Here is a 17,932-nt window from a genome sequence, read left to right on the forward strand (position 1 = left end):
CCGCCCCAGCTCCTTCCTTCCCACCATCGCCCGCCCAACCCTCTCGGCAGCAGGTCCCTCCCAGCCGGCGGCGGAGAGAGCGCACCACCTGCTGGCCGCTAGGAGAAGCGGAGGTGCCAGACCGGCGCGCTCGCGCTCTCTCTCCTTGAGCCGCTACGGTGGTGGCTCGGGGAACAAGCTTTGCGGCGGGCTGCGACAAAGTGCGGGGTTGTTACTGGGAATAGAATATTTTGTGCTGCAACCGACTCCGTTGTGCTCAGAGTAGACCCGCTGAAATGAGTGGGCATGCATTGGTCCTGACCATTCATTTCATTGGGTGCGCTCTGAGTGTGGCTGACTCACGAGATACCTCTTGTAAGTGACTTGGAATAAATGGTTGATCAACAAGCCAAGGAGCTTCTATTTATTCAGTTATGTTTTGCTTATTATTATTTATTTCCTAAAATCTATACACCACTTGATTGTTAAAAAACAAAACAAAACTCAAAGCAAAATAAAAAAATTCCTTCAGTAGCAGCTTAAAGACCAACTAAGTTTTTATTTTGGTATGACCAACATGGCTACCTACCTGTAACTAAAACTCAAAGCAGTTTACAAAGAGAACAAAACAATAAAAATATCAGTGAAAAAACCTGTTTAAAACATTCAAATTCCCTGGCACAACAAATCCAGTTCTTCTTTTTTTAAAAGGGGATTTATTGTAGTTGGAAAAGTGACAAGCAACTTCACATTTATGTGTATTTGAGCCACGTGCAATTGTGCCTGAAGTAGCACAAAAAGGGGCAAAAGCAGCCCTAAAAGAGCATTTAAAAAGACATGTGAAAATAATATCTAGCAATCCCAGGAGCCTTAGCACCAAGCTTTGAGGCCTGTGGATACTTGGGAGTTTGAGCAAGGAGGTTTGGCTTGGTGGGGGGGGTTGTTTTGGGGTTTTTAATGATTTTTTGATGGTTTCCAGAGGTTTGGAGGGTGTTTGCAGACTTGTCCAGTGGTGTTCCCAATTTACGCAATTTCCCTTAAACTTGCGGTGCCTCAGAATGTAACCCCCAGATAATATGGGAGTTGCCTGAGCTGAGTGGGATGAAAGAAAACTTTATGGGAAGACCCGGAAGCACCTCTCATGCAGATATGAATGCTTGTTGTCATAGAACGCCCCTACAAACCGATCAGAGCAAATGCTCAATGAAAACTGTATGTATTCTGGTCTCCATGGAAGCTTCGAACAAGCATTGTCTTCTCTGGCTTTCCAGTGTCTCTGGTCCCTGTCCTGTCCCCCCGCAATTGCCTGCCACCTAATCCCTTCTTAACCAGACAGGCGTGGGGAGCTGGTATTAGGACCTTCTGAGCTTTTGCCTCTTTCCAATTGGAATTGGTGCTGCCTGTTGGGATACAAGCGCTGACTTCATCCTAGCCCAGGCCTTGCCCAGGGCTCGGAGAGTGGAGTATTGAGGCTGCTTCAGCCAGCTTTAGGCTAAGCCTTATGTAGGGGCTGTAAACTTTGCCTTTTACCGAAAGGCACCATTTCTCTTAGAGGGGCCCACCCCCTTTCAGCAGCTTTTTCCTCTCATAGAGCAGGGGAGACTTTAGATCAGGCATAGGCAAACTTGGCCCTCCATATGTTTTGGGACTACAATTCCCATTGTCCTTGACCACTGCTCCTGTTAGCTAGGGATCATGGGAGTTGTAGTCCCAAAACATCTGGAGGGCCGAATTTGCCTATGCCTGCTCTAGATGGACTGGGGCTCCTGAGACAGAGTCTTCCAAGTCAGAGGTAGGGATGTAAAATGCATTGTTTCCCACCCTGCCCTGTGTTTGACACACACAGCGATGTTTCCGTTCCACAGCAGTTTGTCATCTGCCAAAAAATACGTTGTTGTACTTTGCTGTCCATTGTGGCGAGATTATGTAGCTTACATAACTTGCGTTGTCATTACTTTGTTCCATCCCATTCATTTCAGCGCAAAGGAATCACAGTACAAATGGTGGTGGTTTGCGGTGGGGAACATTATTTCATTATCGTTTACAGACTGAAAGCAACAGCAGCAGCAAACATCAGGCGTTTTCACTGGGTTGACAGGAACTGCCTCAGGGGCGTAGCCAGGATCAAAACTAGGGGGGGGGCAGCCATGGTCGTTCAGGGGCGGGGCCAAGGCATGGGAGGGGCCACAAAGTGGGAATGTGGGCGGGGCTACAGGGCCAACGGGCCCGAGGACATTGTGGCGGCGGCGGCAGCGGCCATCTTGTGCTTCTGGGGCTGGCAGCGTTGGCGGCTACCCTGCTTGGCTGGAGAGGACGGGAGGGTCGGGCAGGCGAGAGGGGGTGGCAGGGCGGGCGAGGGCGAGGCAAGGCACGGCCGCAGCCACGACGGCTCCGAGGCATTGCTGCATATCAGCATAATATTTCAACTATATCGTGGGTTCAAGTCCCACCTTAGGAAAAATTCCTGCATTGCAGGGGGTTGGACTAGATGACCCTTGTGGGTCCCTTCCGACTACAATTCTATGATTCTATTGATATATTACCATAGCATATGCATCATTCTGCTTTCTTGAATTGTCCTACTCCTAGACATAGCAGTCAACTCCTACAGGCCTAGGTGCCTCCCCCCCCCAATTACTGGTAAATACCGTATTTGAAAGAGTCATCCCCCACCCATGTTGATGGGCTTTCTATGTGGGGCTTATCTGCCCCCGCGTATTTTATTAAGGATGGAAGAGGGAGGGAGGGAAGGAAGAAATAGAGAGAGGGATAACTCATATTTGTGGGTGTCTCTGGGTGATGCTGTGATGCTGGAACTCTGCAGCAAGAGGACGGGAGGGTCGGGCAGGCGAGAGGGGGTGGAAGGGCGGGCAAGGGCGAGGCAAGGCACGGCCGCAGTCACGACAGCTCCAAGGCGTTGCTGCATATCAGAATAATATTTCAACCATGTTGTGGGTTCAAGGAAACCCACAAAATGTCATGGGTTCAAGGAAACCTTAGGAAAAAATTCCTGCATTGCAGGGGGTTGGACTAGATGACCCTTGTGGTCCCTTCCGACTACAATTCTATGATTCTATCGATATATTACAGGGGTCCCCAGACTTACCGCGCGGCGGGCCGGTGCCCGCCGCGCCGACCGCGCGGTGGGCCGGAGGGTAGGGGAGTGCGCGCGCAGCGGGCCGGAGGGCGGGGGAGTGCACGCCCGTGCGCATGCGCACACGCACACGGGCGGTAAAAAAATCACCGAAAATCGCTTGTGCGCATGCGTATGGGCCTCCCCCGACCCGGAAGTGCACCAGAAATGACCTCTTCCGGGTCGGGAGAGGCCCGTACGCATGCGCACAAGCGATTTTTGGCGATTTTTTTGGCAATTTTTTAGATTGTCGCTGCGCCGCGCGCCGTGAGAGCGGGCGGCGGCAGCGGGCGGCGGGGGTCGTCGCGGGCCGGATTGGAAGGCCGATTGGGCCGCATCCGGCCCGGGGGCCGTAGTTTGGGGACCCCTGATATATTACCATAGCATATGCATCATTCTGCTTTCTTGAATTGTCCTACTCCTAGGCATAGCAGCCAACTCCTAGAGGCCTAGGTGCCCCCCCCCAATTACTGGTAATTACATGTTGATGGGCTTTCTATGTGGGGCTGATCTGCCCCCCTCCGGCAGTATTTTATTAAGGATGGAAGAGGGAGGGAAGGAAGGAAGAAATAGAGAGAGGGATAACTCATATTTGTGGGTGCCTCTGGTTGACGCTGTGATGCTGGAACTCTGCAGCAAGAGGAAGATACCGGTACGCCTGTACAGGAGCCTTGTAAGCAGCTTTCTCTCTGCTTGATTTACAGCAGGCACGTCCAACAGGTAGATTGTGATCTACCAGTAGATCACTGGGTGTCTGTGGTAGATCACTGGTAGGTCACTGGCACCCCTTAAAAAAGCTCACCCAAAATTTTCCTCCTCCCTAAAAAAAGTTGAACTATGACCTGAAGCCCTAAAAAAAATGGGCCTCCCTCCCTCCTAAAAGAAGCTCAACAAGTTTGACCTAAACCCCAAAAAACAGGGCTTCCCTTCCTTAAAAAAAACTAAACAGCTTTGACCTGAACCCCCCACAAGGGGGTAGATCACTCCCAGTTTTAAACTCTGAGAGTAGATCAGAGTCTCTTGGGAGGTGGCCACCCCTGATTTACAGTATACAGATGCAGGAGGAGGGGCAGACTGGAACACCACTGCTTTTTATAAACATCACTGTGTCTGTCAAAGCTACAGCCCCCCCTTTCTTATTCACTTCCTTTTAGCCTTGCAGAGCCACCTTAGTCAAATTGAATCCTCTGCACCCTCATTAAATCGCCAATAGAACTCTTAACATGATTCCTGAATGCTCATTAACAACTCCCACTGAAGAACAATAGGGTGAAGTGGTCAGCTATCAAATATTGCCTGGGGATATCTGCTCCATTGTCTTAACTGCTTAACTACTGGTAGCCACTTTGCTTTATTTATTTGATGTGTTTTTGTTACAGCTGTGTGCCCCCCCCCCTAGCAAGCGGAGACTTAGCTGCTCTTGCTAAAGCAAAGCCCTTTCCACTTCAGTTTTTGGAGGGGAAAAGTGCTGGTTATGGTCTGTAAAATACATTAATTTTTTGCTTTGGGGGGGGCAGCTGCCCTCTCCTGCCCCCCCTGCCTACGCGCATGACCAGTATTGGTCTTAATTCTTGTAGTGAGATGGCCGGCAAGATCCACCTTTACTTGTATCGATGTATCAGTATACAATGTTCTGATAATAAATAATAGACGGCGATCTATATTTGTCTTCCCCAATTTCTGCCACAATGCGTGTCTCGGAATCGTATCGAAAGCTGATTTTAGATCAATAAAAGCAACATACAGTTTTTGCTTCAAATTATGGATGTATTTACATAGCAGAAAGTTCATCACAAAGCACTGGTCCAATGTGGATTTCCCTCTTTGGAAACCTGCCTGGGCTTCAGATATCACCTTATTTGTATCTGCCCATTCTTCCAGTCTCCCAAGGAGCAGTGTGGCATATAATTTAGAAGCTACATCTAGCAAACTAATAGGTCTATAATTGGCGGGAATTTTCTTATCACCCTTTTTATATATTGGGGCAATTATGCTCAGCTTCCACCCTTCTGGTATGCCACCTGAGCTGTTAATATATGAGAACAGTTTTGCAAAAATGGGTGGCCAGAAATCCAGTCTTATCTTATAAATCTCCGCTGGGATCATGTCTTCTCCTGGGGCTTTATTGGCTAGTTGGCTTATGATTAGCCTCTTAATCTGGTTGGGCGTGACGTCTGGCCATTCTGGCAGTTCTGATAACTGAATGTGGTCAACTTGTGAGGGTGGGTTGGTTCGGGGGGCCATATATTCCTGTAAAATATGTAACCCAATCCTTTCCTTGGACTGATGCTTCTAGCGAGTAGCCCAGCCCATTTGTACCTTGGGCGACCAGATGCCCAAATTTCCGTGAATACTTTTGAAGTGCTGCATCTCCCAATGCTTTCCACTGTTGCTCATACTGTATTTGTTTCTTGCTTGTAAGTAGTAATTTATAATCATAACGTAATTGGGCTACCTCAGCTTGTATAACAAGATTGTGCTTATCATGTTTTAACTTCAATGTTCTGAGTTCCCTATATAAGCTTTTTTTACTATTCTGACACTCCTTATCAAACCAGGTATGTCTTTTAAACTTTTTATTTTTAGACATACTAGTTGTGGTCATCAAGGGGCGCATTCTGTTAATTATGTTCTCATACAGACCAATTACGTTTCCTGTTTCTAAAAACAATTCCCCCTTTGATGAAACAAATTCATGGGAATCCAGGATCTGAATCGTTTTTTCTTGGACCTGTGCATTCCATTTTCACCTCTTATTTCCAAGTATCAGATATTCTGTTTCATCCAATAATTTAGGAAAAACAGGAGAAACGAATGATATCAGAGATAACTCAAGTGGGAAGTGGCCACTTTCAGCTCTGGGAATTATCCTAAAGGTGTCTCGGTTGCTGTAGGGGAAATGCTTGGCCGTGCCTGACCCTACAATGCTGCTGCTGCGCGGGGAATTCCGTTAAAGGAATTCTGGGGCTGGCCATGCTTTCGTCTGTACCCCCTACAAGGGGCTAGGGCCACGGAAGAGCCCCTGGGAGCAGTTGAGGAGAGGAGAGTCTCTGACCCCCGTCTCCATTCTCTCCTCAATTTCTATTCCTCGCCCTGACTTCCACAGGCGGGCGGATGTCAGATAGTCGTAACCAATGCCTAAGCAACCACTCACATTTTGTATTTGAAATAAAGTTGTGGCCAAAATCATGCCAAAACCCTCAAACTTAAATTTCTGTGTGAAGTGTGATTTATTGGGGGGTGTTTTGGAGACCTCTACACGCAAAATCGATTTTAAATCACGGACACCTTGGTTCTGAAAATGGTGTTGCCTGTATTGGTGTGACTGATGGGGTCCCATGGCACAAATTTCATGTGGTCCCAGTGCAAAGGAAAAGAGCTAAGATCTTGTCCCTTACTATAATGTCCAAACAAGTTGTGATAGCCAAGAAGAATGATAGGTTTGTAAGGAGTCTTCAATAATTTTGCCAAGGAAATTATGATTGTTCAGGGCCTAATGCTATTAGCCTCTCTTGTAAATGGAGGTCCTTTATGAAATGCATGCAGGACCATCAAACAAATCTGTACTGAGATACACCAATCACCATTTTTACTCCTGGAACTGCTCTGAATCTGACTTCAGGAAGAACGTGTTTGAACTGCACAGTGTCCTGGAATAGACCCTCTACATTCGGAAAGAAGGGAACTGAGTTCCCTCCCATTTCCCACTTTCCTGCTGTTCCAAATGACCAGTACCCTGGAGTTATGATTTGTCTTGCTGTCAGGATTCTAACTGGACTGTAACTGACCTAAGAATTCTGCAGAGCAGTTGCTGCTGTGGCCGGCTGCTCAGGTGAACGTCAGCCCAGTGGCCAGCAGCTGAGTCTTTTTGAGGCTCAGGAGCACCTAGCAAATACCTGCTCTATTCCTGGCCCGCTAGACTCTAGCTGAGGAACACATTTCACGTAAGTGTAGGGATTAAACATTCCTCACTATGCCATCAGGTGTGTTTCTGCTCTGTGGGAAAGGATAGCTGCCGTAGCAGATAGCAAAACAGCGAAATCATGAGCAGATTCCCATCCACAACAGGTTGCTGTGGTTAGGGCCATTTTCACAGGAACAATGCAACAGTATATTCAATCAGGAGCAGTGTGCTGGAAGAAAGTATGTGTGTCGGCTTCTCTGGATCAGATGTCTATACCTAACCAGGGGGTGGGAGAGAGCAGGGGAACTCTTTCTTTTGCTGCTTCTTTCTGGCCAGGAGGGAGGATGTCCTTCAATGACTAGACATGCTTGTTATTCCCTCCCTCACTGTATGTTGTCTTCTCTTTTGTTTCCAGGATGTCTGCCAAAGTCTCCCTGGGTCCTCTATTCTCCAAACCCCCCCTGTGGGTGAGAGAAGGCTCCCTGGTGGAGAGATTGCTGAGCGTAGTTTCTTGCCTCCAGTTCTGTGGGTTCTTGATGAGTATTTTGGCCTGCATTCTGTGCATTGCAACCACAGCCAGTGTCAACTGGAGAGTGTGGCGTGGAGAGAACGGCTCTGGAAACGTCTGGATTGGAATCTGGAATGTCTGTTTTTGGAGAAACCCTTCTGACGACGGCAACTCTTTTTGGCATTGTGAAGGTCTCACTGAACGATATCCAACCCTCCCAAGGGAAATTTTTATTGCTCAGGACTTAATGGCCTTAGCTTCCACTATGAGTTCAGCCGCCCTAGTATTAATATCATTTGCCTTGTGCAATGTGTTCGAGCCCGGAAAACACGAGGATTTCCTCTTAACTTTTTTTAGGCTTGGAGCATTCCTGAACATACCTGCAGGGATCCTTGTCCTGATTTCTGTGATATGGAACATGTCTTCTGTCTTGCAGAATGGGAAAATTGACTTCCCAGAAACTTTTGAATTGCCTCCAATTTCCAGCGAGCAGCATATTGGACCTTCAATTTATCTTGGCTATATCGCTGCGGGTTTCCAGCTGCTGAGTGCAGCATTGCTTGGGATGGAGAGATTTTGCATCAGGACCACCACAACAGATCCATATCGAATAGACATTGCAGTGGTGATTACCCCAAGAAATTCGGTAAAACGCAAGAGACTAACTACTTGTTCAAAGTGTGGTTCTCTGCTGGATCTGATAATTAAAGAGAAATCCTCCACAGTTGAGATACAGGAAAGCCAGGCAGAAGATCTTGACACTCGAAACGAATCCTGCATCATAGAGATACCAGAAAGCCAGGCAGAAGATCTTGAAACTCGAAACGAATCCTGCATCGTAGAGATACCGGAAAGCCAGGCAGAAGCTTCCTCCTATTCTGGATATCTTTCCTGTGTCTACTCATAGATTTACATTTTTTTATCAGCTCTTTCATTTCCTAAGCCACCACTCACATTTTGTATTTTAAATAAAGTATTTTAAATAAAGTTGTGGCCAAAATTATGCCAAAAACCTCAAACTTTTCTGTGTGAAGTGTGATTTATTGGGGGGTGTTTTGGAGACCTCTAGACTCAAAAGCGATTTTAAATCACGGACACCTTGGTTCTGAAAATGGTGTTTCACTCCTTGCATTTATTTAATATATGGTTGATTCATCACCAGGGGGCTTGCAATTCCTGGGAACTCACTCCTTGCCTTTATTTAATATTTAAAGATGCCTTCTTGCTCCAGCTCTGGGTTTTTATTTAAGCTGTTGCGTTTGACCTTGCTATGCCTGCCATGGGGTCATCTGCTTTTGGGGCAGGGGCCTAGTAGGAATTTTTCCATTTGGCTGATTGGCTGGTGCCACTTGGTTTTCGCCTACTGCGCCTACAATTCGTCACAACTTGTAAGGTTGCAGTTAGGCATTGGTTAATAAATTGGTTGGTGGAGGGGCCAGGATTGGCTGTGCCGGCTCCTCCAATGGTTGCTGTAGGTATCAAGTTTATTGCTTATAGCCAAAGGCTGCTGCAATGTATACAATGTAATTCAGTAAAATATATACAAATTTGGTAGAAAACTTAGGACATTTACATTATCAAAACATGACCTAATCAGCACAAAGCTATGGAAACACTTTAATATACCAGTTGAAACATTAAATAATAAAAAATAGTTCTGTGGGGGTTCCAGACCAGAAACGTTTGAAGTGCCCCAAACCTCTGCACCATATAAAATCTGGGCCATTGATTTTGCTTTGTACACCGATAGAGCTGGATTGACTAGGTTTCCCCCATTGCAAGCAGCAAATTTCAAAATAGCTTTTACCGATTTAAAGGCTTGCAATTTAATATGAGCTTATTTTTGCGAGCAATCGCCTCAGGCCCAACTGGGTTTTAGATACAAGTACTAGGTCATTGGCGTACATTAAAACAGAGAGTTTCTGATCAAGAATAGTGGCAGGGGCAAACTGCAGGCCCTCCAGTTCTTTAACTATGTCATTAATATAAAAATTAAACAAGAAAGAGGCCAAAATGCATCCCTGTTTAACACCAGTAGCAGGGGCGTAGCCAGGATCAAAACTCAGGGGCGGGGCCAAGGCATGGGAGGGGAGGGGCCACAAAGTGGGAATGTGGGCGGGGCTACAGGGCCAGCGGGCCTAAGGACACTGTGGCGGCGGCGGCAGCGGCCATCTTGTGCTTCTGGGGCTGGCAGCGTTGGCGGCTACCCTGCTTGGCTGGAGAGGACGGGAGGGTCGGGCAGGCGAGAGGGGGTGGCAGGGCGGGCGAGGGCGAGGCAAGGCACGGCCGCAGCCACGACGGCTCCAAGGCGTTGCTACATATCAGCATAATATTTCAACTATGTCGTGGGTTCAAGCCCCACCTTAGGAAAAAAATCCTGCATTGCAGGGGGTTGGACTACATGACCCTTGTGGGTCCCTTCCGACTACAATTCTATGATTCTATTGATATATTACCATAGCATATGCATCATTCTGCTTTCTTGAATTGTCCTACTCCTAGACATAGCAGTCAACTCCTGCAGGCCTAGGTGCCTCCCCCCCCCCAATTACTGGTAAATACCGTATTTGAAAGAGTCATCCCCCACCCATGTTGATGGGCTTTCTATGTGGGGCTTATCTGCCCCCGCGTATTTTATTAAGGATGGAAGAGGGAGGGAGGGAAGGAAGAAATAGAGAGAGGGATAACTCATATTTGTGGGTGTCTCTGGGTGATGCTGTGATGCTGGAACTCTGCAGCAAGAGGACGGGAGGGTCGGGCAGGCGAGAGGGGGTGGCAGGGCGGGCGAGGGCAAGGCAAGGCACGGCCGCAGTCACGACAGCTCCAAGGCGTTGCTGCATATCAGCATAATATTTCAACCATGTCGTGGGTTCAAGGAAACCCACGAAATGCCGTGGGTTCAAGGAAACCTAGGAAAAAATTCCTGCATTGCAGGGGGTTGGACTAGATGACCCTTGTGGTCCCTTCCGGCTACAATTCTATGATTCTATTGATATATTACCATAGCATATGCATCATTCTACTTTTTTGAATTGTCCTACTCCTAGGCATAGCAGCCAACTCCTAGAGGCCTAGGTGCCACCCCCCCCCAATTGGTAACTGGTGAATACCGTATTTGAAAGAGTCATCCCCCCCATGTTGATGGGCTTTCTATGTGGGGCTGATCTGCCCCCCCCCGGCAGTATTTTATTACATCACTGTGTCTGTCAAAGCTACAGCCCCCCCCTTTCTTATTCACTTCCTTTTAGCCTTGCAGAGCCACCTTAGTCAAATTGAATCCTCTGCACCCTCATTAAATCGCCAATAGAACTCTTAATGCGATTCCTGAATGCTCATTAACAACTCCTACTGAAGAACAATAGGGTGAAGTGGTCAGCTATCGAATATTGCCTGGGGATATCTGCTCCATTGTCTTAACTGCTTAACTACTGGTAGCCACTTTGCTTTATTTATTTGATGTGTTTTTGTTACAGCTATGTGTGTCCCCCCCCCCCAGCAAGCGGAGACTTAGCTGCTCTTGCTAAAGCAAAGCCCTTTCCACTTCAGTTTTTGGAGGGGAAAAGTGCTGGTTATGGTCTGTAAAATACATTAATTCTTTGCTTCTGGGGGGGGCAGCTGCCCTCTCCTGCCCCCCCTGCCTACGCCCATGAACTGCCTTGAGTCAAAAATTTGGAACATATCTATGGAGTGGGCTGGATGGGACTTAAGTCTGGAGAGTTTGCAGCTTAGTGATTCTTTATTGATCTCCCTCTTGTGTTTAGACTATGAACTGATGGATTCCTTCTGGAGCCTTGGAACTCATTAATTTATTTTTCCCTCTGGACACCTTAGAATTATTCTTGGGGCTCAGCCACTGGGTTCAATGTTGACACCTTCGGGGGGGGGGCATCTTATCTCCTTTTCTCTTTGTTATCTTATAAGGCAGTGTTTAGGAAGTTTGATTTGGACAAGTCGGGGAGCATGAGTGTCTACGAGATGCAGATTGATCTGGAAGCTGCAGGTGATCTGCCCCTTTTTAATTGCATTCCGTTTTCTAGGCAGCCTCTCAACTGAACTAGTCCTCAAGGTGGAATTAAAACCAACTCATCATTCAGAATCAAGAAGCCCAGCTAACACCTGGGGATCGTGGGTGGTTGGCCACTGTAGGAACAGGATGTTGGACTAAGATGAGCCTTTGGTCTGATCTAGCAGGGCCCTTCTTGTCTTCTTTAACACATCCAGTTCCTTTGCCCTTTCCTCATTAATTGTAACTGGAAGCTGTGCATGAACGATGTAGACAAATGGGCAGTTCAGGTCCTGTGAGAAAGGAGTAGCAGGGGACAGCAGTGTTGGCCTTGGAGTTTAGAAAGCTGTTGGCTCTGCATCCCCCAAATGTTCTACTCCAGGGCTAGAGGGATTCTTTAGGCGTGCCTCAAAGGCTTTGCAAACCACCAGCAACATTTTAAATCCCCATGCAATGTTGCAAAATGTTCCCCACACTGTTCCTAAAGTCTTTCCAAAGCAGCTTGAAATGGGTAAGGAGGAAACAGGCCAGCAGCCTGGTGCATCTTTGAGCGTGCCAAACTGCCAACCACCTGGCACAGTTCTTTGGACCCTGTCCCTGGAGTCAACAGGGTTGATCTGGGTTTGTTTCCCACCCAGAGAAGTCCTGCAGTGAAATATATTGATTTAATTCCCACCCTCAATTCTCCCACCCACCCAACAATCTCTCTCTCCAGGGTTTTTCCAAGCACTGGACTTGGACAAGGATGGAATCGTCACCTTTGACTTGGTTACGGTAATGCATCTCTGATCGTTGAAAATAAAACTGCCGGTGTCATAACGCTGTGACACAAATGTCTGGTGAGATCACACTCAGGATACCGTGTGCCATTCTGGTCCTGGAACTTCAAAAAGGATATTGTAAATCTGGAAAAGGTGCAGTGAACGGGAACTAAAGTGATCAAGGTGGTGGAACACATTTTCCTATGAGGAATGATTATGACATTTGGGGTTTCTGAATTACTATGTTTTTAATCCTCCTGAAACCCCACTAGCATTTTGGTGACAATTTATCCTAATATACACATTTATTTGCATGCACTTTTTGCCTGCTGTTCACATTTTTGCAAAGCAGTGTTCCCCAATGTGATTGCACATTGTATCACAGCCTATGATACTCTGGAGATCCCGAGCCATAAGGTGGCTAGATTGGTCTCTAGGGCCTTTTCAGTATTGGCCCCAACTTGGTGGAACGCTCTTTCACAGGAGACCAGGGCCCTGCGGGATTTGTCATCTTTCTGCAGGGCCTGCAAGACAGAGCTGTTCCGCCTGGCCTTTGGGTTGGACTTAGTCTGACCCCTGTGTTTTCCTCCCTCATGGCTTGGATTTATGGACTACTTAAAATCAGGCTGCATTTTAAATTTTAATACTGTATTTTAATCTGTATTTTAATCAATTGCTTTTTATGTTTTATTGTAATTTTATTGGTGTGAGCCAGCCTGAGCCTGGTTTTGACTGGGGAGGGTGGGGTATAAATAAAAATCTATTATTATTATTATTATTATTATTATTAATGCAATTTTCTACAGGTTACTTGCAAAATTTGGAGAGGTGCAGATTTTGAAGGATGGGTCTATGTTTCAGGTTATGCATTGTTTCAGGAAGCGTGAATTGCGTGTCAAGGACCCCCAGGACACCCTCAAATAAAGACACAATTCACACCAAACTTTTGTTTTGGTTTTTGGCATAATTTTGTCCACAACTTTATTGAATTACAGTATGTGAGTGGTTGCTTAGGCATTGGTTGCGCCCGGGGACAGAACTGACATCCGCAAGCCTGCCACGTCAGTAAGGGTAAACATATGGGGAGAGAATAGAACTGGGTGTCAGGCTCTCACCTCTCCCCAGATGCTCCCAAGGGCTCTTGCGTGGCCCTAGCCCCTTGCCAGGGGTTCAGACAAGAGCATGGCGAGCCCCTGGATTCCTTTAATGGAATATCCTTGCAGCAGCAGCAGCAGCAGCATTGGAGGGGCAGGCACAGCCTATCCATACCCCTCCACCAACTAACCACAACCTTACAAGTTGTGATGATTTGCTACGCAGTAGGCAAAAACCAAATGGCACCAGCCAATCAGCCAAATGGTGAAAATTCCTACCAGGCCCCTGCCCCCAAAGCAGACAACGCCATGACAGGCATAGCAAGGCCAGCATGAACAACCCTAAATATAGGGAGGGTGGGAGGGTGATCCGATGCGTGCAGCGAAAAGAGGAAGCTCAACGCTGCACGCAGGGATGAAAAAGCACCCCAACCTCAATCAATTTTTGCAACATAAACTTTCCCCCAGCAACAATTGAAGGTGCCCAATCGGATTAGTGGCCAACCATACTAACCCGCCCAGCAACAGGGGATGTCATGGTTCCCCCCCCCCCCGCAACACATGCTCTCCATGAAGGAGAACCCGCTTTGCTTTTGACTGCGAACTGAGCTGAATTTCTCCTCTATCCATATTTTTATCTCTCTCTCCCGCACTGCAATGGATACAACTAGCCATGTTTGCCTAAAGAAGAAACGGCAACACCCTGCATGGCTATCTGGCCCTTCTCCTCAGACATCTTTTCCCAGAATACACTGCGCACTCAGTGCTGTTCCACAGAGCTGCCATTGCTGCTCAAGCTGGTGCTGTGATAAGCCCCCATTTTGAAGACAAGGATCCTGAGGTAAAGCCAGGAAGGCCTCTTCTGTGCCAAGCTGTGCGGCAAAAGTCTCACTATGGATCGGTATTCAAAGCAAGAAGCAGCTTTGGAGGCAGTGCAGGATCCGAAGGGCTTCCGAGGTCACAGGTCATGATGACCAGGCACAGCGGCAGGGAGCCAAGAGAGTCCACCTTGGCAGGTGAGAAGTTGCTTGTGCCAGCCTTGCTAATCTCTGATGTTGTTCTGCCTAGAGGGTGCCTTTCTCGAGTGGGAAATTGAGAACCCTGCAACGCCTGGAGGGCTACGGGTCCTCCATCCCCGGGATAAGGAACTGACACTTGGAAATCAAATAGGGTCCGGCACAAAATGATCAGCAATCCTGTTTTGCCAACAGTTGGGCAGGCTGCTTCCGGTCTCTGGAAGCTTCTATGAGCATTCCAGTGCCTGACCTCAATACCTGAGGGGCAGAATTCTCCTCAACCAGAGGCCGGTTTGGGGTGAATTCGTGGCCTCCAGTCTGCAGCAGCTGAATGCCCCATACCCGTCACCCCACCCACTTTGCACTTGCTCCCAGAAAGCCTTCTGAGGTGGTGCAGAACCCCCCTCGCTCCCCTCGGAGGCTGTTTCACGTCTCCCTTGAGGTGCCCAAATGGGACACTTCTGAGGTGATGAGTTTGCTTCTATAATGGTGCTGGAAGATTCTGTTATCGGGGATTATTTTACACTCCTATGAAGCAACTGGGTACTACTGTTTAAACTTTTTGTTTTTGCTTTGTATTGTAGAAACAGACTTGATTTATTGCCCCCCCCCCCCAAAAAATAAAGTGTCATTATTAAAACAAGATGTTTAAGTCCCTATTGATTTTGGCTGGTTTTTGTTAAATTTATTTTTCTTTAAAAAAAAACAAAAAACATTTATTTATTTATTTATTTACATACAAACAAAGATAAACACACAAACGCTACATACCAAGAAAAAAAATAGAAACATTGAACAACCTACTTAAACATACAAAGAAATTAAAATTACCTACACCCATGTGACTTCCCTCTACCAGTGCTTGTCTTCACTTAGCCTATAATTTTGTTATTCGCATTGCAATTTCTATCTCTGATCCTTAAACCTCTCGTTTTACTATTGTTTTTTTCTAAATCAACTTTACAAACTCCGTTCAGCTCCATGTCCTCCTAAGGAAAGGGAATCGGGAGTCCTTTGGCTGTTTGGCAGGCGCACAGCGCGGCTGTCTGACGGGCGCTGCACAGCTGCCGTGGGCGCAGCAGTCTTGCGCCCCTGGCGGCCCGGCGCCCTGGTGCAATGCATCACCCAGCCTTGCCTTAGAGCCAGCCCTGCTGAGGTTCTTGATATTTCTTCCGGCAATCTTAATTCCGGCTTGGGATTCATCTAGTCCAGCCTTTCGCATGATGAATTCTGCATATAAGTTAAATAAGCAGGGAGACAATATACAACCTTGTCGTACTCCTTTCCCAATTTTGAACCAATCAGTTGTTCCATATCCAGTTCTAACTGTAGCTTCTTGTCCCACATAGAGATTTCTCGGGAGACAGATGAGGTGATCAGGCACTCCCATTTCTTTAAGAACTTGCCATAGTTTGCTGTGGTCGACACAGTCAAAGGCTTTTGCATAGTTAATGAAGCAGAAGTAGATGTTTTTCTGGAACTCTCTAGCTTTCTCCATAATCCAGCGCATGTTTGCTATTTGGTCTCTGGTTCCTCTGCCCCTTCAAAATCCAGCTTGCACTTCTGGGAGTTCTCGGTCCACATACTGCCTAAGCCTGCCTTGCAGAATTTTAAGCATAACCTTGCTAGTGTGTGAAATGACATTCTTTGGCACTGCCCTTCTTTGGAATTGGGATGTAGACTGATCTTCTCCAATCCTCTGGCCATTGCTGAGTTTTCCAAACTTGCTGGCATATTGGGTGTAGCACCTTAACAGCATCATCTTTTAAAATTTTAAATAGTTCAGCTGGAATATCATCACTTCCACTGGCCTTGTTATTAGCAGTGCTTTCTAAGGCCCATTTGACTTCACTCTCCAAGATGTCTGGCTCAAGGTCAGCAACCACACTACCTGGGGTGTACGAGACCTCCATATCTTTCTGGTATAATTCCTCTGTGTATTCTTGCCACCTCTTCTTGATGTCTTCTGCTTCTGTTAGGTCCTTTCCACTTTTGTCCTTTATTATGGTAATCTTTGTACGAAATTTTCCTTTCATGTCTCCAATTTTCTTGAACAGATCTCTGGTTTTTCCCTTTCTGTTGTTTTCCTCTATTTCTTTGCATTGCTCATTTAAGAAGGCCCTCTTGTCTCTCCTTGCAATTTTTATTTTAAATCTGCATTCAATTTCCTGTATCTTTCACTATTATGTTTAGGATTAAAAATATAGTATTGGATATATGTTGGAGTTTAATAACAGGAACATTCACAGCTCCTACCCATGTTCCATAATCAAAAGGTTTTTTTTATTTGTTCTGTTTTCACAGGAAAATGCTGAAGCTCATTGCCAGCACCTCCCACCCCTCACCCCTAAACCCCACCCCGAATCTGCCCCCCTCGCCCCTCTCCTCTGCTCCCCATCCCTGCCCGTCCCGGAATTTGCCCCCTACCCACCAATGATCATCCCCCAATATGCTCCCCCGCCCCCAGACATCCGCCCTGAAGCCATCCCCCTCCCCCCTAACACCCCCTAGTTGCCTCCCTGAAAATACCCCCTCCCCCTGAGTCCCCCTCTGAATTTGCCCCTCCCCCTGCTCCCTCTCCCCTCAACCCATCCCCGAATATGCCCCCTACCCAACAATCATCATCCCCCAGTATGCTCCCCCGCCCCCATACATCTTCCCTGAAGAGATCCCCCCTCCCCCCTGACACCCACCCCCCTGAATGCCTCCCTGAAAATACCCCCTCCCCCTCCGAAATTGTCCCACTCCTCTGCTCCCTCTCCCTTCAACCCACCCCTGAAAATGCCCCTTCCCCCCTTACATTTTCCCAAGATATGCCCCCTACCCTCCTGATCCCCTCCCTAAATATACCCCCTTGCCCCTGACACCATCCTATATGTCCCCTCCCCCTTAAACTCTCCCTAAATATGCCCCCCTTAATCCTTCCATGACTATGCCCCCTCCACCCCTTCCCTCCTCCCTCACCTTGCCCCCTCCACCCCTTCCCTCCACCCTCACCTTGCCCCCTCCACCCCTTCCCTCCTCCCTCACCTTGCCCCCTCCACCCCTTAGCCCCACCCTCACCATGCCCCCTCCACCCCTTCCCTCCTCCCTCACCTTGCCCCCCCCACCGCTTAACCCATTCTCCCTCAATTTGCCCCCTCCACCCTTTAATCCCTCCCACATGCCCCGTCACCCCCTGAAATGCCCCCTTTACATGTCCCCTTGCCCCCTGAGCCCTCCCTTCAAGAGACCCTTTATTTCCCTTTTAACCCCTGCCCCCATCCCAGCTCTGTCCCCTCCCCCCCTTAATACCTCCCTCAACCTGCCCCCTCCCTCCCTGGTACCTTCCCACAACGTGCCCTGTCCCTCCCTTAAACGGCCCCATGCCATGCCCCCTTGCCCTCTGAGCCCTCCCTTCAAAATACCCTCCCTGAACCTGCCCCCTCCCCCCTTATACCCTCCCTGAACCTGCCCCCTCCCCCTAAACCCCTCCCTAAACCTGCCCCATGGGTATACCCCTGAAATGTGGCACGAGTACGATGAAGATTGACT

This window comes from Zootoca vivipara, chromosome 9 (assembly GCF_963506605.1).
Source record: "Zootoca vivipara chromosome 9, rZooViv1.1, whole genome shotgun sequence".
Classification (NCBI taxonomy): domain Eukaryota; kingdom Metazoa; phylum Chordata; class Lepidosauria; order Squamata; family Lacertidae; genus Zootoca; species Zootoca vivipara.